Here is a 26,689-nt window from a genome sequence, read left to right as displayed (position 1 = left end):
CTCTTCCCCTCATATAATACTTACTTCATTGTCTTAGTTTGAGAACAAATCAATTACATTTTTCCTGTTGTAAGTGACCAAAGATGGCTCCAGGAAGTGCAGTACTTTATTAGCTTACACTAGTCCGTGGGTAGACTGTCTTCAGGCACAGCTGGATCCAGGCATTCAGACAGTGAACATCAAAACCCTGCTTCTCTTTCTGTCACTTCACCCCTCTCTCCTCTTGGCAGGCCTTCCACAGGCTCCACCGGAGCAGCGAAGGACTGTCCATGGTTCCAAAACCAAGCCACCCAGGTCTGACTGCAGCGAAGAGAGTGAGACCCCATTTTTCCCACACCCGGCCCTGGACTGCGGCTCATGGTCTCTGATTGGTCACCGCACCTATTCTTGAACCAATCACAGCGGGCCAGGTGATCTTTTTGCTCTGATTGGCCAGGTTTGATCACGTGGGGGCTACTCCCAATTGTGGAGTCAGTCTAGGTGAGGCTGGCCCCTAGAGGAAATTATGGAGGCTTCTACCAGAAGGAGCCGAAATGGATGCTGGGAGGCCAGTCGCCAGCTGTGTCTCCATCTAGTTCCTCAGGAGGGCAGGAATTGTCTTCTTTTACTTTGAATCTCCAGCACCCGGCCTAGGGCCTAGTGCTTAGTAGGTTCTCTGTCAGTGTCTGTGGAATGAATCTGTGAGTGAAAGATTGGATAAAGTGGGAGCTGGCAACGTTTTCTGGAAAGGACCAGAAAGTAACTATTTTAGGTTTTGCAGCCAGAGGGTCTTTGTTGGAACCACTAAACTCTGCCTTTGTGGCAGGAAAATAGCCATAGACAATAGGCAAAGCAATGACTGTGATTGTGTTCTAATAAAACTTTATTTACAGACACTGGAATTTGAATCTCATGGAATTTTCATGTGCCGGGACCAGACCACGGACAGGGGCGGTACAGAACCCCGCCACCGGGTGGATTTGACCCGGGAGCTTTCTTTTATGGACCCTTGGAATAGAGGATGGCGCGTCAGTAGACTGAAAAACAAGCTGCCATCCGTGTCGCAATCCGCCTTGGGCTTCACACCCTGCCGAGCTGACTTTGTGTGAGGCCCATTGTTGTGCCATAAACATGTGAAAAGGTAACATTTAATTTAGGTCGCGCATCTGGAGCATGCTGTCGACGACGAGCCTTCATCAGGCTGTATTTAAATTTCTGCGTTCCACACCCGTGCCTCTAAAATTGTTAAACTGCGTCGTCCTTGCAGCTTTATTAAACCCCGCCTGGTCCAGCCAAGCTTGACGAACGCCGACCATCAACTGGCGGTGGACTGGCCGCGGGTGATCCCGCCGCCTCCCCGCACCTCCCCGGGAAAGCCGAGGCTGGCCCAGCCCCCGGCCCTTTGTGTGGGCGCCGGGAGCCCAGCGATTGTGTCTCTAATCAACTGCCTCTAAGCAGGTGAGCATTTATCTCAGTCAGTTACCCCTTATAATTACTGTATTGAACCTAGTTGTCTATAAAATGAATGGTTTGTTCAGACACTTTACCCAAAGAGTTCATTAGGGGTTAAACAAAATGCAATCCCATTTGCAAAGAGTATAATAAATTGTTTCATCTGTGAATTTAGCTGTTCTCCCTAATGCAGACATGGGTGTTACAGTGGCTTTCCCTTGATAGGGTTATGGGTTAATGAAATGCCTTTTCTGTTGCTTATTTTCCTCTCTTCTGTGCTGAGTGATAAGTAGCTAACCAACGAAGCTTGTAATTACAATCTTACAGAAACCGGGCCGATCTGTATATAAATCTCACCATCCAATTACAAGATGTAATAATTTTGCACTCAAGCTGGTAATGAGGTCTAATACTCGTGCATGCGATAATCCCCTCTGGATGCTGGCTTGATCAGATGTTGGCTTTGTAATTAGACGGGCAGAAAATCATTATTTCATGTTCAGGAAAAAATTAGGTTGGTGGGAAGTTAATTTTCTCACCGCTCTCTGAAGCGTAGACAAGAATTTAATGATTTAATCATGATTGTTAGCTCTTTTGCAATCAATTTGTAATGATTGTGTAGCAACTCTCTTCAAGGGAAGCTGCTTTGGAGAGGAGTTTGCAAACAGCCGTCTGGGAGGGCCGGCCTTCGAGGGGCACGTGACTCCTAGCCCATTAAAGCTGTCTTCATCTCGATGTGGGGAGCAGCAGCCTTACAGGCTGCAGGAGATACTTAACCCGGGTGGGAGGGGTGGAACGTCAGCAGTTTAGACTTCCAGGGACTCCCATTCCTTGCTCTAAGAATGGGATGTGAGTTTCTTGGCTGCACAGGCAATGGGAGTGATTTGTTGATGATCTCAGTTTAAAACTCAAGTGTGCAAGAAATGGCATATCCTTTCCTTTGATTTAAGTTTACTTAATGTGACTTAGAGACATGCTTCCCAGGTGGTGGGAAATGCAACCTCAGGTAATGTTTCCAGCCCCACCTCCTGAGAGGGACTGGCATTCAGTACCTTCTCCAGTGCCAAGGCTCCTCCTGTCTCAACCTGCGTATTCCCTGCAGACCCAGAGGTTCTGCAGCTCCTGTTCCATGCATAGGACACAAGCACCTTTGGGGAAGCATGCACTGTGGGCTTGGGGTCCAGAATCTGCATCTGAGCCAGGCAGGCAGCAGACATCCTTGGGGGTGAGAAACTGGGTCCATGCTGATAGCAGAATCTGCACATCCCCTCCCCAGCCAAAGTTCTACTCACTGCTTCCCAATTTAAGGTTCCCCTGAGACACCCCCAGCCCACCCCTAACAACCGTGATCCAGTCTCTTTAACTATTTTATCTTTCAAAAAGATCAGAAGAACCTTTAAAGTTAACTTCAGGTACCTTCTGTTTGCAGCCCTGTTAAAACTCCTGAGGCCAAGAATTACAAAGCCTGCCTACCTGCTTGAAGAAAAAGACAGAGTGGGAGCAAACTCTAATTAATATTTCAATAAATTATCCTCCTTTACTGACTCAGACTTACTCCTATGTGGTCACTCAATTTATTTTCTGAGTGCCCCCTACACATTTTCCCTCCTGATACTGGAGAGTGTGATTATCACTTGGAGGTGTTTAGTGGTTCATTCAAGTCAATTCTAGCAGTTTTCATTAAATTCTAGCCAGCTCCTTAAGACTGAGCTGGGTGTATCTTGTGTGTGTTGGGAGGGGAAGGTGATAATGTTAACATTTATTACTGCTGCATTTCACTGAATTTCATTGACTCCATCAATTGTAAAACGAATCATTATTTTATGTACTAAGGATGTACAATATCATTGCCAACTATTAACTACATGCAATACTTCTTTAATCATTCATAGTTTTTATTTCATACTTAGTGAAAGACTTAAACTTTTGTAAACTTAGATTTTATCATAGATCACGCTTTTGAATACATAAGAAGTAAAATGCAGGTGAAACAAATTAGCAAGTTTTCCTGAACTTTCTTCTTATTCAGAGACCAACTTCTTTGAACTTGGAGTTGTTGATGTCTGTGTTTTCTTAAAAAGAATACTCCACTGTTGTCTTTAGGAGTCTCTGCTAAGCAATGACACATTTCTGCAAATTTTGATGCTCCTTTGCATTTGACACCAGTAATATTGTCTTGGTTTGCTAGGGGTGCTATGACAAATATCACACAGTGGGCGAGCTTACACAACAAGAATTGATTGGCTCACACTTGGGAGGCTGGAAGTCCAAAATCAAAATGTTGGCAAGGTCATGCTCTCTGCTGGAATCTGGTAGTGTTCTGGTGATGGCGTTTGTCTTCACATGGCAATCTCTCTCTCCTCTCTGGCTTCTTCTGACTTAGGGCTTCTACTGACCCTGCCCAGATTTCCTCTCCTCATAAGGCCTCTAGTCACAGGGAGGAAGACCCATTCTGATTGAATTTGGCCACACCTTAACTAATAATAACATCTCCCCAAAGTCCTGTTTTTAAACAGGTTCACACCTGCAGGAACGCGGATTAAGATTTGGACATCTTTTCCGGGAGACAGGATTTAGACCCCATGCATGTCATGACTTCTCCTGGCCAACCTTGATCCCGATTTGAATAATATTAATATGGGGGAAAATGCTTATCTCAAAATTGATGATATGCAATAAGTATGCGGCCTTGAACAGAAGAAGGACAGGTTTTCAGCGGGGCAAGAGGGGCTGGTGCCAGAGAGACCTTGAGGCGGAACAGACTGTGGTGTGAGTGGAAAGAACAGCTCAGGCCCTGGGGCCCAGCATCTTCTCGGAGAGCTGGAGTGTGGTTGGGTGAGGGGGTCTAAGCTGAGAGACTCAGATGCTCAGAGTTACTCTGAGGCCTCCCGGTGAGGATGTTAGAGACCTTGAATGTCTATTGGGAGAGCCAACAACACTGGAAGTCCAGAAGGAAACATGGAGGAAACTGATTCTTGCGGGCCCCCAGAGATGGAGGCAGACAAGGCAGATGGCAGGAAAGGCCAATGGACCATGAAAGAGAGCTCATCAAAATGGTTGGCTAAGCATCTACTCCAGGAAAGTGGGTTTCCTGGCTACACAATGCTCATTCCTACAACTGGGTCTCTCATCATGGTGTTTATTCCACTTGGAATGCCTTTGAACATCACCCTTCTTTTTCCAAGTACTGCCATGGCACTTAACATACCACCCTTAGGGAGGCATTGCCCCTATTAAAATATAACTTTCTGCAGAGGCTTTTCATCTAAGCATTCTACTAGCTCTCATTTTGCAAATTGCCTAGCATTTGTCTTTCAGTTTCTTATTCTTGTGTATTTCTTCTCACCACAGGGCCTTTGCACGTTCTTGCCTCTGCTAGAATATATTTTTCTGTTAATCCTTCAGCTCTTAACTCAAGTGTCCTATAACCTGTATAGAGTATCCCTTCCATTTTGGGTTCTCTCTCCACCGTATCATTCTCCAGCACAACTCTTGTCTCAGTCACAGTTTTACATCACTTCATGTAATTAGCTGACAAATGCCTATCTCTCCCCACTAGAGTGTTAGCTCCTGGAGGGCAGAGGCTGTGTCTCCTTTGCTTGCCAGACTAGCACAGTATTGACACAGGGTAAGTGCTCTCTTTCATGCTTTATCTTCATACGTATATGAGTGATGAATGAATGGATCTCTTATAAATGAATTAATAAATAAGAGCATAAATGATAAACATAAGGTGCAACTGTGAATATAGAAGGAAGCAACACTAGCCCTACTGACGGTTCAGTTGTCTTCCCACCAGGAAGGCTGACCATGAGTCTTGTATATGATTCTTATAACAGACCACTAGCCACCTAGCGAGTCCTCAGGAAAATTATGCTGAACTGCATCTGTTTGAATTATCTTTCGTCTTCCTTCCAGATATTGGCAATCTCAATTCCAGTGCCAGGACATTTTGTCCCAGAGAACTGCCTCCACTGCACTGACCTCTTGCCTTTGAGGCTCTATGACCACAGGGTGCCTTTTAGCTCCTGATGACTCCAGGATCATTGATCTGAACTCTGCAGCTACCCTGGCACCCATGAGGGCTGAACCAAGGAGGGTTCGGGCCCTTCTTCTGCAGCCAGGCTGGTCCTTCTGTGCAAGCTGTCCTTGGAGATGTGCACCAGCCTCCCAACTCTACTCGGTGTCCTTTCTCTGTGCCACGTTTTCTTTCCAATATCCCTTCCAATCATTGATTTCATCTTCCTTCTTGAACCAAACTTTCCCATCTCCACATCTCCTTGGTGAGGAAGGGATTCAACTTTCAGTGGAACTCAGCAAGCAATGCTTAGGCATCCACTATGGGCAAAAAAACCCATGCTTAGGGCTTAGCAGGCAGGGTGGGGTGGGGAGGAAAAACATGGACTGAGCCTCCATATAGGTTTCCAGGGCCCACACCCCTGAGCGTCCGCCTCCTCATCTATCACATAGGAATAACATAAGAAGGTCGACCTATTTAATGTATATAGAAAGCTCAGCATAATGCCTGGCATGTTCTTGGTGTTTTTACTCTAAATCATTCTTATTTGCTACAGAAAAAGGCATAAACCTGACACATTCCCCACTTGCCACAGGACGCTAAGAGAACTGTCCCTCAGCACTCATTTGGAGTCCTCTCTCAGCCCCCGGCTGCCCTGCCCCGGGCCCTGTATACTTATTCATTTCTATCTAGCTTAGAAAGATAGCTCCAGTGGTTGTCAGGGTTTTCTCTGGGTGATGGAAGTATGGATTTCTTAAATATGCTTTTCTTTGTTTTACAAGCTTTGATAAATGACATCTAATTCTTTTATAAGTATAGTTAAATGTTATTATAATTATAATAGTAATTACTGCTAACATTTTAAATGAGCACAGACTTCTAGTTAAAGATGGCAAAATAAAGTCATTTTTCTTTACTTAACTCCATTAAAGACTACATATAACAACTCCAAACAAATAAAATTGGAGATGTCACGCTGATCTCAGTGGAACAAGGGCATGCCGCCATCCCTATGCCATCTCTCTCTCATATCTGGACCCACACCCCTTCATTGGACTTCAGGCGGGATCTCTTTTACCTGCAAATTACTTTTGTCTTAGATATGAGAGACCAGAAATGAGATTGAGAGGGGACAGAGAGAAATGGAGGCATCCCAGTTCAAGATACCACGGAAGGAGAGGCGGCAGTGGTGGAGAAGTCATGAGGACAGACTGCTTTTCTTGTCTGTGATCTGACCTCCACACCAAGGGAGACAGTGGTGGGTGGGTAGGCAGTGACTTCTGAGCTCAATGAGGGGGATATACAACCACAGGTGAGCTACTTCAGCCCCCCCCTCCCCCGCTCCAGTATAGGAAACTGAGGGACCACACGCAGGAAATAGATTTGATGAGAAAGTACCTGAGACCCTAACTCTGAACTAAAGTGGGGGCTTCTCCAATCCACTCTCTGACCCTCCCTTCCCCATGCCCCCACACTATTTCCTGCAAATAGCTAAATAGCTCTCTCCATTTAAGGAGGATGAGTAACGAGAGAGGAGTCAGCACAGGACCCAGGCATTTGTACTGGAAAACTTAAAAACAAATTCAAGAGGGAAATAAATACAAGCAAAAGCAGTTGAAAAGATTCACTACAGGAAGAGAGTTACCCAGTGGATAAAAGGAAGAGTTGGAAAAGGGTTTATTCATAATCTCCAAGAAATTATAGACGGCATTGTCTATAAAAAATAATTCAGAGATGATGAAAATCAAAGCAAAGCTCATGAAAGAAATGAAAGAGAGAGTAGATTTACAGAGTTACATGTCACATTGACAGCAATAACCAAAATTAAGAAAGATAACTAAAAATTCCGTCAGGGATGTGGTGAACAGAATAGAAAAAATCACAGAAATGAAATGGAAGTGAATATCAAGTAGAAATATAAAAGTAATAGAAGCTGATAGAGAAGACAAAGGAGATTGAACGTATGCATAAATGGTGGATTTGAAGAAGAGAACAAAAACAAACAGAACATCAATAAATACTCAGACGCATAGTCAAGAGAATTTTTATAAAATAAAGACTTGATCTGAGTGTTGAATGACCACAAGAAAAACAATAAATAATGAAAGCCTATTTTAGTGAGGCTCTTCACCTTCCAAGAGACAGAATCAGGTGAACATCAAAGATGGAAGATGTTGGGGGAAGAAAGTCAAGTCCGAGAGGGGAAGACCAGGCCGGCCTAAAATGGTCACATGATTTCCATGCTTATGGTATTCTGAGAAATAAAAATACAATACAAAAATTTATACCCAGACAAATTGCCCTTCAAGTATAAAGACATTGCATATTTTCAAGCATGCGAGAACTTAAGTTATAGAAGGCCTATGAACTGTTCCTGGGAAAAAAAATACCAAAGAAATTCTTAATGAAATGCAGCCAATCTAGAGATGAAACAAAATAAAGAAGAATTCTGGGGCAGAAGCTGTGATAGAAAGGGCTGGTGGGGGCTATTTCTCCCATTTAAATATATGACCACAACTAAAGAACTGTGGGATTATGGGTACAGAAGAGAGTATAAATATTATTAACCTAAACAGTATAGTAATGATTTAAAAAATGATAATGTTTAAAAAATGAGCAGGGGGTTGGGAAATTAAGAGAAAGTTAAGTGTGCATGCAGTTAATGTGTACTATATAAGGTTGAAATTTATAGTTTAAAAAACAAAATAACTCCAATCACTTTAATATTTGGACACTTATTCTTTCCTTAATTTTAAGTAGGTCTTATAGAAAATTAATATTTTGCTAGAAGTTTAGCAATTCCTTCATGTTTACTTGGTTCTTTTTTTCCTGTTCAATTAAAATTAAATATGAACATTTTAAGTTTAAAATATCATACGTAGCATTGCCTATTAAAAAAAAAATCTATCTAGTCAACGGAATTAGAATCTGCTGTGAGTGATGGAAAATCCAAAATAACAATAGTCCAAGAAAGAGAGAAATGTATTTCTCTCACACATAAACCAAAAACAAAGACCATCAGTATGGTGGATCCAGGATCATTTGGGACCCAGGTTCTTTCCACCTGGCTGCTCCACTGTCCTCAATATGGTCCTTCCACTATATAATCCTTAACAGCAGCCTAGGATCCAGCTATCATTTCCTCATTCTAGCCAGGAAGTTGGAAGGGTAGAAAAGGGAATCCTCCCTCTACTGAAGGACGTGTTCAGAAAGTTGCAAGCCCTGATTCCACGTACCTCATTTTTGGTAACTGAATCACTTGCCTGCAGCTAGCTGCTGGAAAATGTAGTCCTTATGCAGGAAGTTGGATGTCCAGCTAAAAATTAGTTTTCTATTAATAATAAAGATGGGGAGAATAGTTACTGGGTGGAAATTATCAGGCTGTGCACTCTGTCTCTCTATCTCTGTCTACCTATCTCATTCTATCTAATCTATCCCCATCTATCACTGATCTATTCTAATTGCATAGAGAGAGATTCAGAATGATGTTCACCAAATACTCATGATTACATCTTAATGGTAAGCTTTTGGTTGATTTAAAAAACTTCTCCATACTTTTCCATTTTACTTGAATGTGAATTATGATTCTTTCCAAAAAAAATTCTCTCAAACCTTGGCTGAATGTTTAATCACCTAGTGGGGCCTGGGGTAGAGGAAAAAGCCAAGTCCATGTATTCCAGCCATCACTTAGATTTGTGTTTTAAGACGTTCTCCCGAGCTGTGATGTGGAGGCTGGAAGTGGGGGACAAAACTAAAGTTAGGAAAACCAGAAAGAGGAGAGAGTTCCATTTTAGTGCCTTCCAACCCTAACTTCTTTCATGTAGCAAGCATTTACAAGCCCATGCTCATCCCAAAGGAATGGTCTCTACTGGGTGCGTTTTATATGCTTTATCAAGTAAGTAGGGGATAAACCTTATAGCAGGAAGCCTTTTTTTCATGGCTCCAAGTGAGCAGACCACTGGCCTAGGAAACCTGCTGCTGCCACCCTCTTCAGTGTGACCCTAACCAAGTCACCTCTCGAGTTGTCTTCTCCTTTGTGTTTACCAGCCCTAATGCTACCCAAACTCCTGCCCTCTTCTCTCCATGCTACCCCAGCAGTTTCTGAAACCCCTGCTTGCTCACTTCATCCTAGGAAGCTGTTGGTTCCAAATTCTGTCCCCTGGACCCATGCCCGCTTGGCCTTTCTTGATTGCCTTTGAAGATTTCCGGCTTCTCTGGTCCGGAAGCTGCGCACGGGGTCAGGCTTTTGAGCTGGCTAATCACCATTCTACCAGTACCCAAGTGCCATGAAGCCTCTTTTCATGCCTATTTAAAGCCTCAGAGGAGCTTTCAAGTGCTCTTTGATAAATCATAGTAAGTGTTATTCCGGCCACTCCAGTGCAGTACCTGCTCAAGTCCTCCTGTCTTACAGAACAGCTGCCCCTGTCACTGCATTTCACCGGCGACAGTAATTCATTCTACTCAGGCTGACGAGCTTCATTCCCATTTATTTGCATATTATGAGCCGTGTCACTCCACTTACCCTCTAGACAGTAAGTGGTTTGAAAATGTAACTGCAACAAATAGTCAAGTGAGGATAAGAGAGAGGGGAAAAGTGTGTGAGAGAGAGAAGGAGGGAAGTTAAACTTTTAAATTCAGAATCAAAAAAAAAACCCCACTAGATAATGAATAAATCATGCTGTTGAATTATCTCAATCAGCAGCAGCAGCAGCAGCAAGGCTTCCTTGAAAATAAATCTCATTCTCTCTCTTCTCTTGGGTTTAAGTTCTCTAGAGCGGGGCTAAATCGAATATCATTCTCAAGTCAGGAAAATCATTAGGCTGCAGTATTGGCGTCTGTCTCCAAACTCAGAGAAGTCTGGGCTGTGCTTTCTCCCTCATCTGTTAGAGGCCAGGAGCGCCACTTACCAGCCACCTTTCCCATTACCCCTGAGATGGTTGGGATGGTTTCCAGGAAACTGAGGCTCAGGAGGGTAATGCCTCTTTTTCTAGGTCTTAGAGCTTGTACAAACCAGAACTTGAGCCTGAATCTTCTAAGACCTTCTGTGATTTGGTTGCTTCTGATCTATATAGCACTTCTGTGATTATTTTAAAATGCTTCCCCCGCCCCCACGCCTGAGTAGTCATGACATGGCTTGGCAGATTGTATGAGGAAAGGTTCCCTTTCTTCCTTCCAAATGCAGCACCTTGACAAGGTGGGTGGTTTGAAGTGCAGTATGTTGGCTGGATATTAGCCTTGCTTATGCCCCCAGCTGGGAGCCTTTGTGCATTGTACATCCTGACCAATCATATGTGGCATTTGCTGCAGCAATTCAGGAAAGTTGTCTTGTCGGGGGTGGGGGGCGGTGAGGAGGGAACTGCAGAAGTGAGGGAGGTAGCACAATCTTCAGATTGTTCAGGCTGTCTGGGAAGATGGCAGTATGTGCCTAAACCAAGAGCTAAAACAGGAAGGGAGAGAGGTGACCAGATAGCAAGACTGGTACCTAGAGAGTTGTCTGCATCTGGGCTGAGGTGGGAGGAGCACATCTAGGTGAAGGTTCAGGGCTGAGAAAGTGCATGCAGAGTGTGTCTAGTGCTTAGCACGTGCCATGGGGCAGGCTGGTCACTTAGAGGAGTCCTGCAGGACCAGAAGCGTGGCCCTTACTCTGATGCTGTGGTAACTGCCCATATGCTCGGATTTGGCAGTGATATGGGGTGAGGACATAGCTAAAATCATGGTTGGGACCTTGGCTCTGAGACTGTGGTAGATGGAGTCTTTGATCAGCAAATATTCACTCCCTCCAGAATGAACTTCCCCATCCCTTTAAGTTTAAACTCAGCCAGCCTGCTGTGGTCAAAGAAGTGCTAGCAGTTGTAATGTAAGCAGCTGCTTGAAATGTGCTTGGCATGGTTGAGCTTGCCCTCCTGCTTTCTTGGCATTGCCATAAAAACATATCCCAGGGGGTTCACTGGTCCCAGAAGAAGGAGACATACATGGAGCAAACCGAACCAAACCTGGAGCCTGAAGCTCAGCTCAGCTGAGCCCTGCCTAGATAAGCCAAGCTGTACCCAACCCCCAGGTCATTTCGGTTGTTTGTTATGCAGCAATCGCCGACAAAAACAGCACTTTTTTTCTTTTCAATCATCACCAAGTTATTTTATCAACGTAAGACCTCATTTCTTCATCTACAGAATGGGGATAATATAGAGCTGTTATAAGAACTAAATGAAATGAACCATAAAGTAGTTAGCGTATAGTTAATAAATATCATTATGATTAGTATTTGTAGGCAATCTTCACTTCCTCCACCCTTTCCTTTGCTTCTTTCCTGAGTGTCTGACCCATCACAAATGCTGCAATGTGGGAAGAAAAAGTCAATGTGGGCCCAGTCACTGCCATGGGCTGCTCTGCTATGGAGGATTAAGCCTCACAAGATGTGAGCAGACCTGCAGGTGGCCTTTCTTAAGGACTGGCCTAGTCCCTTAACCCCAGTGATGGAGACCTGCACCCAGACCCACAGCTTTGCCGTGACTCTCCTAGTTTAAGAATTCTTCAAAGGAGAAGGGACAACTTAAGCTTTTACGTGGGCACCACCTTTCACAGTTTGCAAAGCACTTTCATTGTCCATGATCTCCTTGGTACCATTCAACGGCCTCAGAAAACAAGGCTGTAATTGTTCTCTCTTTGTAGATGGGGAAGACTTGAACTGGACATGTAAGTGGCAGAGCAGATGTAAGAGCTCCCTGTTTTTTCTTCTACCGCAACTCCCTCATTAAAGGGCCTTTGCAGAAGAGGCTTCTGAGAGCAACTTCAGGGAGAGAGGAAAGAGGAACAATCATGCTCAGCCAAGTCACTCTAGGCTGGACAGGTTCACATGCACATCCACTAGTGACTATTTGCAGTACTGAAGAGCATGGAGAGTTTCAGAAATTGCTAAGGTGGCAGTGCTCCAAACTTGAGTCGTTTGCACGACACTCTGAGGATTTCTGCCATATCCACATTACCTTACCATTTGCTTTTAGTGCTTTTTTTCCCCCTAAAGACATCTGATGTTTTCATTTGCATGCATTTATTTTAAGTTTTAAGATAAAACTGTGAAGTCACAGATATAATGTACTGGCTGTACTTTTTTTTTCCAAATGCACGTTGAAATAAATATTTCAACGTGCATTTGGAAATATGGCTATTCAAGCAAAAATTGTTCATTCACAGACCTCCTAATATCATCACACTCATGCTACCAGGGAAATGCTACTTTGGAAAATTCTGGTGGTGTCTATTTTTCAGAGGGAAACTGAGTCACAGAGATGTGATGGAGTTCTCAAAGACCACTCTTATGATAGAGGCAAAGCATGACCAGGGCCAGCCAAGTCTCCAGATACTCAGCCCAGTCCATCCTGCCTCACCAGAATGTTCTCTGTGATACCAGTTCTGGGGTCACATGAGTGTGGGAGATAGTGGGTTGAATCCAGTGTTTTAGTTTGCTAATGCTGCTAGAATGCAGTATACCAGAAATGGAATGGATTTTATAAAGAGGATTTATTAAGTTACAGGTTTACAGTTCTAAAGCCTTAAAAATGTCCAAACTAAGACATTTAGATAAAGATACCTTGACTCTGAAGAAAGGGCCAGATGGCATCTTGGTTTCTTCTGTGACATGGGAAGGCATGTGACTGACATCTGCTGGTCCTTTCTTAGGTTCTCTGGGGCAGACCCTGGCTTCTTCTCTTTGCTTCCTTTAGCTTTCTTCAGGTCCTGGCTTGTTTAGCATCTCATGCAAAGGTACATAGCATCTGCTGGGCTCTGTTTCCTGTCTAGCTTCTGTTGGCTCTCTTAGCTCTTGGTGTCTTCTGAGGCTTGTGCATTTCCAAACATCTGCATGTAGTCATCTACCCTCTATGTCGGCACTCCAAACATCTCCAGATGTCTGCATATGAGCTTTCTCTGTTCTTTTCCATAATGTCACCCTTTTAAAGGACTCCAGTAAAGTAATCAAGACCCACTTTGAATGGGCAGAGTCAAATCTCCATCTGATTAAAAGGTCACATGGGTGGGCCACAGTGGCTCAGCAGGCAGAGTTCTCTCCTGCCATGCTGAGACCCAGGTTTGATTTGTGGTGCCTGCTCATGCAAAAAAAAAAAAAATTAAGGTCACACCCACAATGGGATATGTCATATCTCCATGGAAATAACGTAATCAAAAGATTCACCCTAAACCATAGGTCTGGCTCCACAAGATTGGATCAGGATCAAAATAACATGACTTTTCTGGCATATATAACAATTTAAAACCAGTATACCAGTTAAGCAGGTTTTCTCACCTCAGGATTTGCCATATCCTGACATGATCTGTGAATCTCCAAGAGGGTCAACTCATGCTATTTCCAAAATATCTCTGACTATGGAACCTTTTTTCATAGTGCAAATCACACATGCTTTAGAAAAGCTGCACATGGGTGAGCTTGTTTGGAACCTCTGTGCTCCGCAGTTCAGGTCAGGGACTCCCAGTGAAAAGAACCCACCATGTCTTGCTGATGGTGTTGAGACATCGAACTGGTAGACTCAGAAGTCCAGAGAGCCCTACTGTGGCACTGAAGAAGATGCTGTGAGTTGCTTGCTCTGCAGTGTCCAATTCACCTTTCCTCCATTATCACTTTCAACTTCAAAATTCTGTACATGCTTACATCTAGATGAGGCCAGGTAAGCCAATTCTGGCCAATAAGACACAAGTAGGTCTCTCCTGGAAGACTTTTAGGATGGTTGTCTTCCCTTACCAAAAGAAAGGGGCATCCTAGCAATCATTTTTCACCCATTCTTTGACTCTTCCCATCTTGCATTAGATACTGCAGTATGAAGATGTGATAGTTGGGCTGCTACGGTCATCTTGCAACCATGAGAAAAGACAAAGGAAGTCTCACAGAAATGACCAAGAGCCCTGTCACCACACTCTCAAACCATTACTTCTCAGCAGACACAAGTTGAGGATAGATGAGTGTGGTAGTTAGATTCAGTTGCCATCTTGGCCAGGTGAAGGCACCTAGCTCTGTTGCTGTGGACATGAGCAAATGGTACGTGAACCTCATCTGTTGCTCATTACATCTGCAGTCGGCTAGGAGGTGTGCCTGCTGCAATGAATAATGTTTGATTTAATTGACTGGTGCTTAAATGAGAGAGTGCAATTAGCACAGCCCAAGCAGCTCAGCATACCTCATCTCAGCACTTACAGCTCAGCCCAGGCCTTTGGACGTGCAGAAAGAAATCACCCTGGGGAAAGTTGTTGGAACCCAGAGGCCTGGAGAGAAGGCCAGCAGAGATCACCCTGTGCCTTCCCACATAAGAAAGAACCTCAGTTGAAAGTTAGCTGCCTTTCCTCTGAAGAACTAATGAAATAAATCCTCTTTTATTAAAAGCCAGTCCGTCTCTGGTGTGTTACATTCCGGTAGCTAGCAAACTACAACGAGTTTGATCAGTTGGGAAAAACTCATCTGCCCAGGTCAGCCAGCAGGAATTGCTGGTTACTGGGTGCTGAGTGCTGTGCTGGGTCCAGAGATAAGGAAGAAAGGGAGACTATCACTTTGACTATCACAACATCTGTATAGCTAAGTGACAATTTTAACATGCAAATGGGAATAATTCCTCTTCAGTTGGCCCCTCTCAGGACTGGGTTCTAGGTTCAAAATCTGGTGGATTGTCCTGGGACAATTTATTAAAATGATTCTGACCTCGGTTTTGACTTACAGGAAATTAGGATAGTTATATCCAGCTCGTTGGGGTCTCATGGATAATGACTGTGAACTGCTGAGCACACTTCAGCAGTTAGTTCCTGAGATTTTATGGTTTGACCACTGCAATTACTAATAAATATTGCTGCCCCCAAATCGAGAGGAAGTTAAGGGCATCCTTGAAAGGGTGATGTTTAGTTTTTTCCCATCTGGAGCCCTGACTGAGGTCCAAAATCTGCAGCCCCACAGGGGCCCGTCTGGGAGGGCAGGCTGGCCCCACACAGGCCGCCTCATCCCAGTGATGGAGGCACCAAAGAGAAATTAATTCCCCCCGTTCGCTGCCCTCCTCTCTATTACCTATTCATCAAAAATTGCCTGGCGTTTGTGCATTTTTCATTACAAGAGTCAACATTTGCCACGTTAATAAAGCAAGGGGCTGCTTTTCTCCTCTCAGAAATAGAATATGTAACGACACAACCCTTTGATGTTTCTCAGCCGATACAATATGTATCTGAATGAGGATGAAAGCCATCCTGTTAGGGCCGGCCGCTGAGGCACAGCGATGGAGGGAGATGGGGAGGGGTGCAGAGGCCGTCTCTGCAAGAGATGCAGCGAGGCAGGGGGTGGGCTGGGGCTCTGTGGCCGCAAGAGACCTCATTGTGGGGAGAGAGGTATTTGTTAACCTTCTAGGTAACCCCACCATGGTAAATTATGCCATCCAAAGCCTTAAAGATTGACGTGGGGTTCCAAGGAGGGTATGAAGCCCAGTTCTTGGAGGGGATGGAGTGCAGCGCTGAGTTCCACGGTCAGCTCACAGCATCTTGGAAGGAGGGTGACCTCAGAGGACCTGCTTAATGAGGAACTTCAATGCCTTCCTCACAGGATCAGTTGTGCAGTGAAGGGGGTCCTTGGATGCGGCTGTACTTGCAATGGGGATATCCAGCTGGCAAGACAGAATTCTTTTTGTCATCAGAAGCAGCTGTGTGTCCTGAATGCTCACGATGATAGTGCTGCATGGAGCACTTGGGGGGAAGAACAGTGGGACCCTTTCCATCTTTGGACCCACAGAGCTCATGGATTAGCTCGTGGACTCACTATCTTACATCGTGAGATGTAAAGATCCAACATCCGGTTCAAACTCCCAACAGTTCTAGGAGCTGGCCCTTTGACAGGGTGAACAGAGTTCCAGAGGGCTCCAGCTGCCTGGATTCCAGGCGCTCAGCCTTGGTGAGGCCTTTGCACACCGACACCCAGAGGAGTCTTGGAACAAGGGGAACCAGTAGGAAAGCAGTGGGTGGACTCTCCTCTTCCCTTATCGACCCCTGTGTTTGTTGCAGCCCATCTTTGGGAATACTCTGAGCTCAAAACTATCAGAGAAAGAAACTCCTTTGGCAGACTGTCTCCATTCCTCCCGTCTTCAAAGATGTATTGAAAGGAAAAGCCACTAATTCTGTCTCATCAGCTTGTCCCTCCTGCTCACTTCTTCCTTTTGGACAATACTGTGTAATGGTTCCCAGCAAAGACTTCCAGTCTCCAACTGGATGACCTTGAGCAAGCCTCCTACCATCCCTGAGCCTTGGTTTCCTCCTTTGTAAAATGGGATAATAGTTATTGCTCAGGGTTGTTGAGTCTTGAGCACAAGGCCAGGCCCAGAGCCAGCACTCAGTAGTGGTGGGTAGTCATGGCCTACTTCCTCCTCCAGGTCATCCCTGTAGCATTTCCAACAGTCCAGGAAGCCCCAATCATAACTCTCTGGTTCTGGATTCCACTGCAGACAGTCTGCTCAGCCCAAGTTCACTTCTAGAATATGCAAACCTGTCTGCAGGCTGGCTCCAAGAGAGGCCTCCTTGCTCCAGTAGATTACTGGCACCAATGAAGACTTGTGGACTGGTGGAAGGAAGGCAGCTGAGAGCCCAGGTGGAGGACATGAGAGAGTGGGAGGAGCCAGAGACATCATCTGAAGTCCTCTGCTTTATCCCCTTCAGGAAAGTCGTTCTCCACGCCGGGCCTCAATTGTCTCATCTGTAAAATGGAGTTTCTGTTATCCACTGATACCTGCTCCTGACTTAATACAAGGTGTTTGCAGGAGGCCAGTGCTGGAACCAGCACTGTCACTCTCTCTGAGCACTGGCTTCAGTTATTAGCCAGCAACATGGGATGGTAATAGTACCTTTCCGACGGGGCTGCAGGGAGGATCCAGAGAGTGCCTACACACAACGTGCCTGGTGCCATTTCAGGCACTGGGGTACAGACTCTACTCTCAGAGGACCAGAATTCTATGGGGAAGAAGAAAATGAATAAATATACAAAGGGGTCTAAATAGGGTGACCATGTAGGTCCCATTTATATCTACTCTCCTGGCATAATTATGAACAGCTTTTCCTTTCATATTCCAAAGTGTTCTGGTTTGGAAGATGAATTCTATATTCACTATGAAGAAGTTAATGAGTGAAAGAATGTGCTAGGGGAAAATTGTTAGATGCATCTGAAAAGCTGCTCAGGGGATGGCACATTTCTCCTTAAGCCCTGAATGAACAGATGGAGTCAACCATGTGCTCATCTGGTGAATGAGTGTTCCAGGCAGAGGAAACAGCAAGCACAAAGGCCCTGAGGCAGGACTCGCTTTGGGTGTTGGAGAAACAAGTAGACTAGTAATGTGCTTGGAGCAAAGGAAGCAGAGGGATGAGTTGTGCAAAAGGAGGGCTGAGAGGTAGGTGGGGCCCAATTCCAGGAGCCTGCTGGGCCCAGGGAACACATTTAAATGGTTCTCTCTAGGTCAGAGGTCAGCAAACTTTTTCTGTAAATATTCTAGTCTTGCAGGCAGCAAATTCTGTAATTCCACTATTGCAGCACAAAAGCAGCCAAAGACAATATGCAAACGAGTAGACAGGGCTTCATTCCAATAAAACTTTATTTGCAAGAACAGAGGGTGAGCCACTTCCAACTGCAATCCTTATTTGCCAACCCCTGCTCTAGGAAATGGGGAGGCCAAGGAAGGATTTTAAGCAATAGCATGGCTTATTCTGATTTACACTGCTACAGGGATCACTCTGGTTGTTATGAGGATAATGGATGGGAGTAGGTCAAGAGAGTCACCTTTTAAAAAAAACTACAGCGGAAGTTTAAATAGGTACTGATGGTGCTTTGGAACCAGCAAAGGGGCTGGAAATAAAGTGATGAATTTTAGAGCTTTTTGAAAGGAAGTAGCCCAAAAGGCTATTATTGAGCTTTGTAACAGTCAAGTGTGGGTTAAACACAAGGTGTGACCATTAGCACTATCCCTTGTACCTTTTTGCTGTTGAAGAAGCGGGCTAGCCTGGCAGCTGCCAGGCCCATGAAATAAACTTTGCAGAAATTGCCTCTCCAGTTCAAATCACTTACAAAGCCTAGGCTGCAATTATGAAGCTTCATAGCTGTGCAGCATCCATAAAAAGAGGTAATTTTAATATTTGGTTCAACTTCAAAGCAGTAACTTAGAATTATATATACCCCATTAAAATATAATGTTTTCCCCCCAAACTAATCAAATGGCTAAATCAATTGTTGGTGGATTGCCAGTGGCCTGAGGATCAATGGGAATAGAAAATGTATTCTATATTTTCCTTGTTACACAGTGTTAGAGCACATATTTTATTAATGTTCATCCTTTGGAGATCAGATTTTTGCATTCGCTAAAATAAACACTACAATATTTAGGGCTTGGTTGGATGGAAAGTGCCGAAGTATAAGGGCAAAGAACACTTCATAAGAAGAAACCACTTCAGAGTCCTTGTGGGATGATGGGAAATAGTTGGGCCTGGAATCCAGGAACCTGAATCTTCCATTTACCACTCATGAGTTGAATGACTTTGTGATGTGTCCTTTCTCTTCTTAGTCTCCCCATTTGTCTGATGAAGAGTTTGAACAAGATCAGTGAAGGGAAATAGCTTTTGTACTAACTCTGCTCACTTAATAGGCACTGCATGGAGGCTTGCATTGGGAAGGATTCTAAAGGCACATTTGGTTTCATAGGGAAAGAGTGCTGTGATTGATTAATAAAGCCTGCTATAGACATGAAGTGTGGCATCCTGTGGGCCAGTTGCTTTGCCATTCCTGTACTAAGTAGATTCTAAGTTGTCTTTTGTTCTAACAGCTTGTGTAAGGGTCTGTTAGACTGTGCAAACAGCCTCCTCTGAAACTTGTAGGATCTTCTTAGGCTCTTCATGGAAGGTCTCATTCTTTCCTATGGCCCCCTTTAGCTGGTATGTGACCTTATTGAGGACAACAAATTCCATGCTCTGTGTTCAATCTGTCAGTCACTGAATATCAATGATGCTTACTGTGTACCAGGTGTTGCAGATTCAAAGGATTATATAAGTATGGTTGCAGCCTTATAGGAGCAGAAACTGTGGACAGAAGTGTTCAATTTAAAAAGGGGCAGACAACTAACATAAAACCCTAAGGCAACTTATATGTCACTGGACTTTCCATCCATATCAGGGAGAAGTTAATCAACTTCATCCCCTTAGCGTGTTTCTTCCCTTAGTGAACTGTCACTTCCACCTTGGCAGTTGCATTGTTGGTTGCAAGCAACAGTAACTGACTTGGGCAACTAAGAAATTAGTTGTAAAACTATAGGGAAGAGCTCACTGGATTGGGCAGGTTGGAGAAACAGCCCAGAAAAAGGCAGCACTAGATGTCCAAGGTGCTGAAATTTAACTGTCTTGTCAGGGCACTGCCCTTCAAACGTTTTCCACTCAAGGTTCAAAGTCTTGGAAGAGAGAGTCTAGTTTACCTTCCTTTGGTTACGTACTCCCTTTTGGTTGAGGACTACAAAGGGCCTTGATTTACAATACCACACAGTGGAGGAGAGAGAATAGTCTAAAAGACAGACAGGGTGCTGTTAGCAGAAGAATGGGAAAACAGACGTTGGGAGGTCAAAATGTATGGACTAGCAGCTCTTCAAGTTCTTCTACCTTGATAGCCAATATGATGAGTCTTCTCTCCTTAGTTAAAGATCAACTGAGGTGGCTGGTTCTGCTGTTTCCTGTCAGCAAAAACTACCTCCAATCACTCTCTGGTGGTTAGGAACAGGTGTCAACTTGGCCAAGTGAAGGCCTAGTTCTGTTGCTGTGGGCATGAGCCATTGGCATGTGAAGCTCATCTGTCACTGATTGCATCTGCCGTAGGCTAGGGGGAATATCTGCTGCAATGAATGATGTTTGATTTAATTGGCTGGATGCTTAAATGAGAGCTCAATGCAGCACAGCCCAAGCAGCTCAGCATACCTTATCTTAGTGCTTGCAGTTCAGCCCAGGCCATTGGAAGTGCAGCGAGGAAGCACCCTGGGGAAAGCAGTTGGAACTCAGAAGTCTGGAGAGAAGTCAGCAGAGATCACCCTGTGTCTTCCCGTGTAGATGAAACCTCAGATGAAAGTTAGCTGTCTTTCCTCTGAAGAACTAAATGTTTTTAACTAAATAAATCCCTTTTTATTAAAAGCCAGTTCATCTCTGGTGTGTTGCATTCTGGCAGCTTTGGCAAACTAAAATATACTTTTAACTGCGTTAGTTTCTGTGGCTGCTGTAAGAAACTACCACAAACTAGGTGGCCTGAGACATTTATTCTCTCATAATTCTGAAGGCCAGAAATCTGACATTAAGTTATTGTCAGCTATATTGGAATATATATGCATGATTTTTCTGTAAACCTACTATTTCTCTAAGTAAGAGTGAGAGAAAGTGAGAAAGATGTTGGCAGGGCTGCCCTCCCTCTGAAGCCTGTAGGGGAGAATCCACTCTTTGCCTCTCCTAGCTTTTGGTGGCTCTTGCTGTTCCTTGACTTGTGGCTGCATTCACTCCAATTTCTATCTCCATCTTTGAATGGCATCCTCCACTTCTCTCTGTGTCTTTTGTTTTTCTGTCTATCTCAAGTCTTTGGACTTAAGTTCACCCAGATAATCCAGGATGATCTCTTCATCTCAAGATCCTTAACTTAATTACATCTGCAAAAGATCCTTTTGCCAAATAAAATAACATTCACAAGTTCTAGAGATTAAGACCCAGCATGTCTTTTTGAGGGGAGGGGTGTGGGAGGGGTCACTGTTCAGCTCCTTGCTCCTACAATGACGTCGTTCTTCTCTATCAGCTGCCTACTTTTCTCATGCTGACAGAGTTGTGGAGGACATTTATCCCACTTTTAAAATTCTTTTCTGAGTTTTCTGTTCAGGGTAAGCTGTTTGGTTACAGTTTCAAAATGTCTAGAACTCCTTCTGTGGGGACATTTTTATATGCAGGACTTATTTGAATCTTTCCAAAAACTCTAGAAGGGGAATAACTGCCTTTCTGAGAATAAGGAACCTAAAGGTCATGAAGGCCAAGACGTGGTAGAATTGGGATATGCACCCAGGCCTGTCTGGTTCACCTACCTGCATACTCTCCACTGTGAACAACTTCTATTTGAATCCTTGCTGTTTCTTTTGCTTTTTATCTAAGAAATCTCCTGAAGACTGGGAGAACATTATGAGTAGTACTCGTCAATGACCTAAAATTGTCCCTCCCTGAAAAAAATTGGCCTGCATTTATCGACTGAGCTGAAATACTTGGAATTTCTCTTTTTTTAAGGTGAGCTCAAAGGCAACATTTGGAGGCTGCCTACTCTTCCAGTGGGTGGCAACTACATCCACTACAAATGGATTTCTTGGCAGCCACCCAGAGAATACCTGGAAAGTGGGAGTCTGGGACTCTTACAAGGGCTGGCCTTCCTCCCAGTCCTCAGGAGCTGACCAGCAACCGTTCAGTGCAGATGACCCCATTTACAAGCCTTAGTCTCTCCCTGTGTTACCTCTTCAGAAGTCCATGATCAAAATTCTGCATGTGGATTTATGGTCCCGGACTGTGCATTCACTCATAAATTAAGTTATCCCAGTAGTCATCACACTTTGAGGATATGGAGAGCTTTGGGGCCCTGATGCCTGAAGATGGTGAAAGGAGAGAAAGGTGCAGTACAAAGTCAAAAGACCTTCCCTGAACTGAAAATTGCCCTGTTTTGAGTTAGTGGCCTAACTTAGAACTTGGAGCTCTATTAGCAAACATCTAGTCACACCTTCTCGTATTCTAGAAGGGGAAACTGAAACCCAGGGAAAGTCAGAAGCCTGCCCAATGCCCCGTAGAATGTACATCTCCCAGTTCCCTTCCTGGCTGCTTTCTCTGATACTCCATGAAGGCCTTCACTGCGTGGTGAACCTGCCAGATAAATGAGAGCCTGTGCAGACAGCTGGGGAGAAGCGCCCACCACTTAGTCTGGGAAAGTGACAAGCACGTGAAACTATACCAAGAAACAAAATCTAGACATCCCACAAGGAAAATTACATTTCCTCACAGCCTCAAAATGTTACCCATGAAGTATTCTGGTAAAATACCCAAGAACATGCAACATGTTGGGATTCCTTCACAGACTACATTTAAGTATTTTCACCTGAGGAAAATTTTTCATCCCACTTGAAAAATGAGAATCAATTTAATGATTCATAGGGAAAGCCTCCTTAGAAAAGAGAAGGTCAAGTTTGTGGAGAAGCATGTATTCATTCATTCTTTCTTTCATTCATTCATTTATAACACACATTTTCTGTGTCTTATAGGTGAAGCACTAAGGATGCAACAGTGAGCAAAATGTTGTGGTTTTAGCCCTATGATCCTAAGGAGGAGAATGATGATGGTGGTGATGGCGGTGATGTGATGGTGGTGGTGGTGGTGGTGATGGTGGTGATGGTCGTGGTGATGGTGATGGTGGTGGTGGTGATGGTGGTGATGGTCGTGGTGATGGTGGTGGTGGTGGTGGTAATGGTAGTGGTGGTGGTGGTGGTGATGGTGGTAATGGTAGTGGTGGTGGTGGTGGTGATGGTCGTGGTGGTGATGTTGATGGTGGTGATGGTGGTGGTGGTGGTGGTGGTGGTGATGGTAGTGGTGGTGGTGGTGGTGGTGGTGATGGTAGTGGTGGTGGTGGTGGTGGTGGTGATGGTCGTGGTGGTGGTGGTGGTGGTGGTGATGGTAGTGGTGGTGGTGGTGATGGTGGTGGTGATGGTAGTGGTGGTGGTGGTGGTGGTGGTGATGGTAGTGGTGGTGGTGGTGGAAGACAGTTCTGATGATGGTGGTGGTGATAATGATGATGATGACAGTGGTGGTGAAGATGGTGATAATGGTGGTGAAGGTGGTAATGGTGGTAATAATACACAACGGCTACTAAGTGTGCCCGCACCCTGTGCCATGCACCTTACATTGATTATTTCATTGTATCTTCACAACAAGCCTGTGCGATGGAGACTTTTATTAGCCCCTTCTTGCAAGATAAGGAAAGTGAAGCACAAAAGTCTTAAGGAGCTCTCTAATGACCCAGAAATAGACTATGATGGAGCCAGGTTTTGACTCAGACAGTCTTAACTATGATGGAGACTACAAATAAGTATATCAGCACAAACTGTGGTGATTTTTTTTGAAAGACAGTGCAACTATTCTAAGAGAGCTAAAAGTAAGGACCTCTTTACATGGAGATTTTAGGAAAAACCTGAAGGGTTCAGTTCATTGAAGAAGTGAGGGAAGAGAAGAGTCTGTGTTGTTATCTTAAAATGAACCACGAAATAATTTTTCAAGTAGAATTCCATGTAACACTCCAATGTAATAAAACAGGACAAGAGCAGAGCTTGGATAGGGGGAACTGAAGGTCTGCTGTTGGACTCTTCCTGTCCCTTGAAATCCTCAACTTTCCCCATGGTGTACTTCCAGGGGGCAGTGTAAAGACTGCCAGTCTGAAAGTTGAGATTTCAGCCAGGTCTGGGTCTGTGCCTTGGGGCCAAAGAACATCTGTTTTATAAGCAAAGGTATTAGGAGTTGTCAGCGTCATTTCTACTAACCTGAGTTTTATGCTGGCTGTAGCCAATGCAGCATTTGGTGACATTTTATTGTGGTAAGAAGCAAAAATGTGAATGGTAGCATGGAACATCAAGCTACAACTTTTAGCGTGCAAGTCAAGCCACTGTTGCTACCCACCAATATTCTAATTTGGCCCACTGTACCTGACTTTCCAAAAATGGACTCCAACATACCAGGCTAGACTGAGTCACTGGCCATCAGCACATATCTTTTGATTTCTTCCACCTCCAAACCTTTGCTTTGGCCATCCCTTCCACCTTAAGGTCAATTTTTGCTCTGTACTATTTCCACTTACTCTCATCTTTCCAAAACTGATACATCATCCAAGACTCAGCTTGACTCCCCTGGCCCTGGCCTGATCTCATCTGAAAAGAGGAACTGGTACAGCTCATCTCAGACACTCAGTGCAGAGGCAGGCACATGGGTAGAGGGGGAGCCTAGAGGTAGATGCCCCAGGTTTGTTGGAAGTTGGTACTGTGACCCTGAGCAAATCCCTTAACTTTTCAGAGTTTCCCATCTATGAAAAGGGGCTTCCCGAGTGTGCTCTTGCTGATTGTTCCTGGATGCAGGTTAAATCCCTGCTCATGGACTGTTGAGTCCTGCAGGACCAGAACTGTGTTTGAAATACTTTTGTGCCACCTCCACAGGTACTGGATATGTCTGTTGTTGCCAATATTTTCTCCCTTGGGAAATTGGCTCCTCCCCCAGCCTTGTTCTAGAATTAGACCCTCCCCACCCTAACTGACTGGCCTCTGACCCAACTACAGCATGACTCTACATATACTGACTTGGAAAGGTAGACAGGGCCAACGAGATCCCTCTATTTGGAAATGACCATGGGCTAGAGGAATGGAACCTCCACCTGTGGATGCTGAATTGAGAATGGTTGAAAAGCAGTGTGAGATTTGGAAGGCTCTGGTGGGGGAAGGAAGAAAATGGAACAGAGACATATGGAAATGCTCTGAGAGCAACCATGCCGGCTCCGAAGAAGAGAGAGGGAGAAGAGGCTAAAGTCTTCTTTCAGCCCAGCTGCTGGCTCTTCCCACAGCTTCTTGTTCCTTAAGCAAAGCCTCTCTGCCCAGCCCAGGGTCTGCCACTGCCTGGTAGCGGAATGTGAAAGAATAAGTGACTCACCTTCTTATCACCAAGAAAGGTCCTAGAGGTCAGTAAGGCCTGTTGAGGAAAGAGAAATGGCAAACACTGACCATGTGCTAGCCACCTTTCTATGCATCTAGCCCTCAAAGCAGCCCAGTGAGGCAGATACCATCAATAGCCCCATTTCAGAGATGAGGAAACTGAGGCACAGAGTGGCCATGTGACTTGCCTTAGATGGCACAGCTAAGTAAGCAAGTGACCCAGGATATGAACCCAAGTCGTTTTTCTCCAGAGGCCCTCAATTTAACCACTGTGCTATCTTGCATGCTGACTCTAATCAGCCAGAAAAAGGAAAAAATGTACAAGATTCCATTGTTCAAAAACAGTGAACAAAGAAGAAATATGCAGACTACATGAAAAGAGTACCAAAACTTTTCTGAGAGACTCAAAAGACTTGGATGATCTATGTACAATGCCCCGAAATGAGAATAGTTAGTATATGAAATCCCCAGTCCTGCTCACAATGTTTTAGGCACTTTAGCAGTCTAAATCACAAAGGCATTGTTGAAAGAACTTGATAACATTGTCCCAAGGTACATCTGAATGATTTAATGGTAGTTTCTAAGCAAAGGAGCAGAATTAGGGGGAATTTGGTCATTAGTATATCTTGGAACATATTTCAAAACCATGGTAATTAAAACAGTGTGATGCTGACTTTTGAATAGCAGAAACATAAAATATATGCAATTGAATGTTTTCTATATGACAAATGAGGTGTTTCATACAAATTAGGGAAATATGCCATTTATGCCAGTATTAATTCCATTAAATTAATTAATTTAATTAATTAATTTATGCCAGTATTAATTCCAAATGAATTAAATATTTTCATGTAGAAATTAAAACTATTATTTCCTCTCAAAAATATATAATCTGAATTTAATCAGAGGGAAACATCATGCTAAGTCAGATGAGGGGCTTCTACAAAATGGTTGGCCTGGATTCTTCTAGCTGTCAGCAGCTAAGCAGGCAGGAAGGGTACTTGGGCCTGGCACATGTGGCACTGCCACGTAGGGAAAAATAGGGCCCTGAAAGAAAAGTCTCAAGCAGCCTTTACCCCCAACAAGAGGCTCCAGACTTTGCCTCTCTAGTTTTCTAAATCCTTCTCAATTAACTGCTGATACTCCATTACTGAGACATGCAAGCTCTGGAAAAAAAAATGTAGTTATGTCAAAAAGATATTGGATAAACTGCTAAGCAAAGCACCATGGAGTGTTTATTGTGTGCCAGGTATGATTTTAAGTCTTTCTAGGTTTATTCCTCACATCTACTTCATGAAATAGGTGCCATTATTATCTTTGTTTAAATTTAAGGAAACTGAGGCAGACATCAAGAGGTCAAGGAACTGAGCAAAGTTGCATGGCTGTATATCTTGGGGTTGGGGATCTAAATAAAGGCAGCTGAGCCCCAGGAACTGCCCTCTTCATCGCTAGTCTCTACTTCCTGTAAAAGACCAAAAATACACCCAGGAACAAGACTGAA

At 44.2% G+C, this 26,689-nt stretch overlaps 1 long non-coding RNA gene across 3 annotated transcripts; it reads left to right on the top strand.

The window, feature by feature from the left end:
• The first annotated feature begins 475 nt into the window (after positions 1-475).
• On the top strand, positions 476-26,689 carry LOC143660312 (uncharacterized). 3 transcript variants are annotated; one of them, XR_013163942.1, is made up of 4 exons: positions 476-646; positions 873-1,120; positions 1,247-1,437; positions 2,861-2,976. It is a non-coding gene; the product is annotated as an uncharacterized LOC143660312 (long non-coding RNA). The 3 variants fall into 3 exon arrangements; XR_013163943.1 differs by lacking the exon at positions 2,861-2,976 and adding an exon at positions 26,521-26,689 and having other exon boundaries at positions 873-1,437; XR_013163941.1 differs by having other exon boundaries at positions 873-1,437.

The sequence above is a fragment of the Tamandua tetradactyla genome, chromosome 16 (genome assembly GCF_023851605.1).
Source record: "Tamandua tetradactyla isolate mTamTet1 chromosome 16, mTamTet1.pri, whole genome shotgun sequence".
Lineage (NCBI taxonomy): Eukaryota > Metazoa > Chordata > Mammalia > Pilosa > Myrmecophagidae > Tamandua > Tamandua tetradactyla.
Note: the sequence above shows the minus strand (reverse complement) of the source record. Positions and strands in the feature narration are given on the sequence as shown.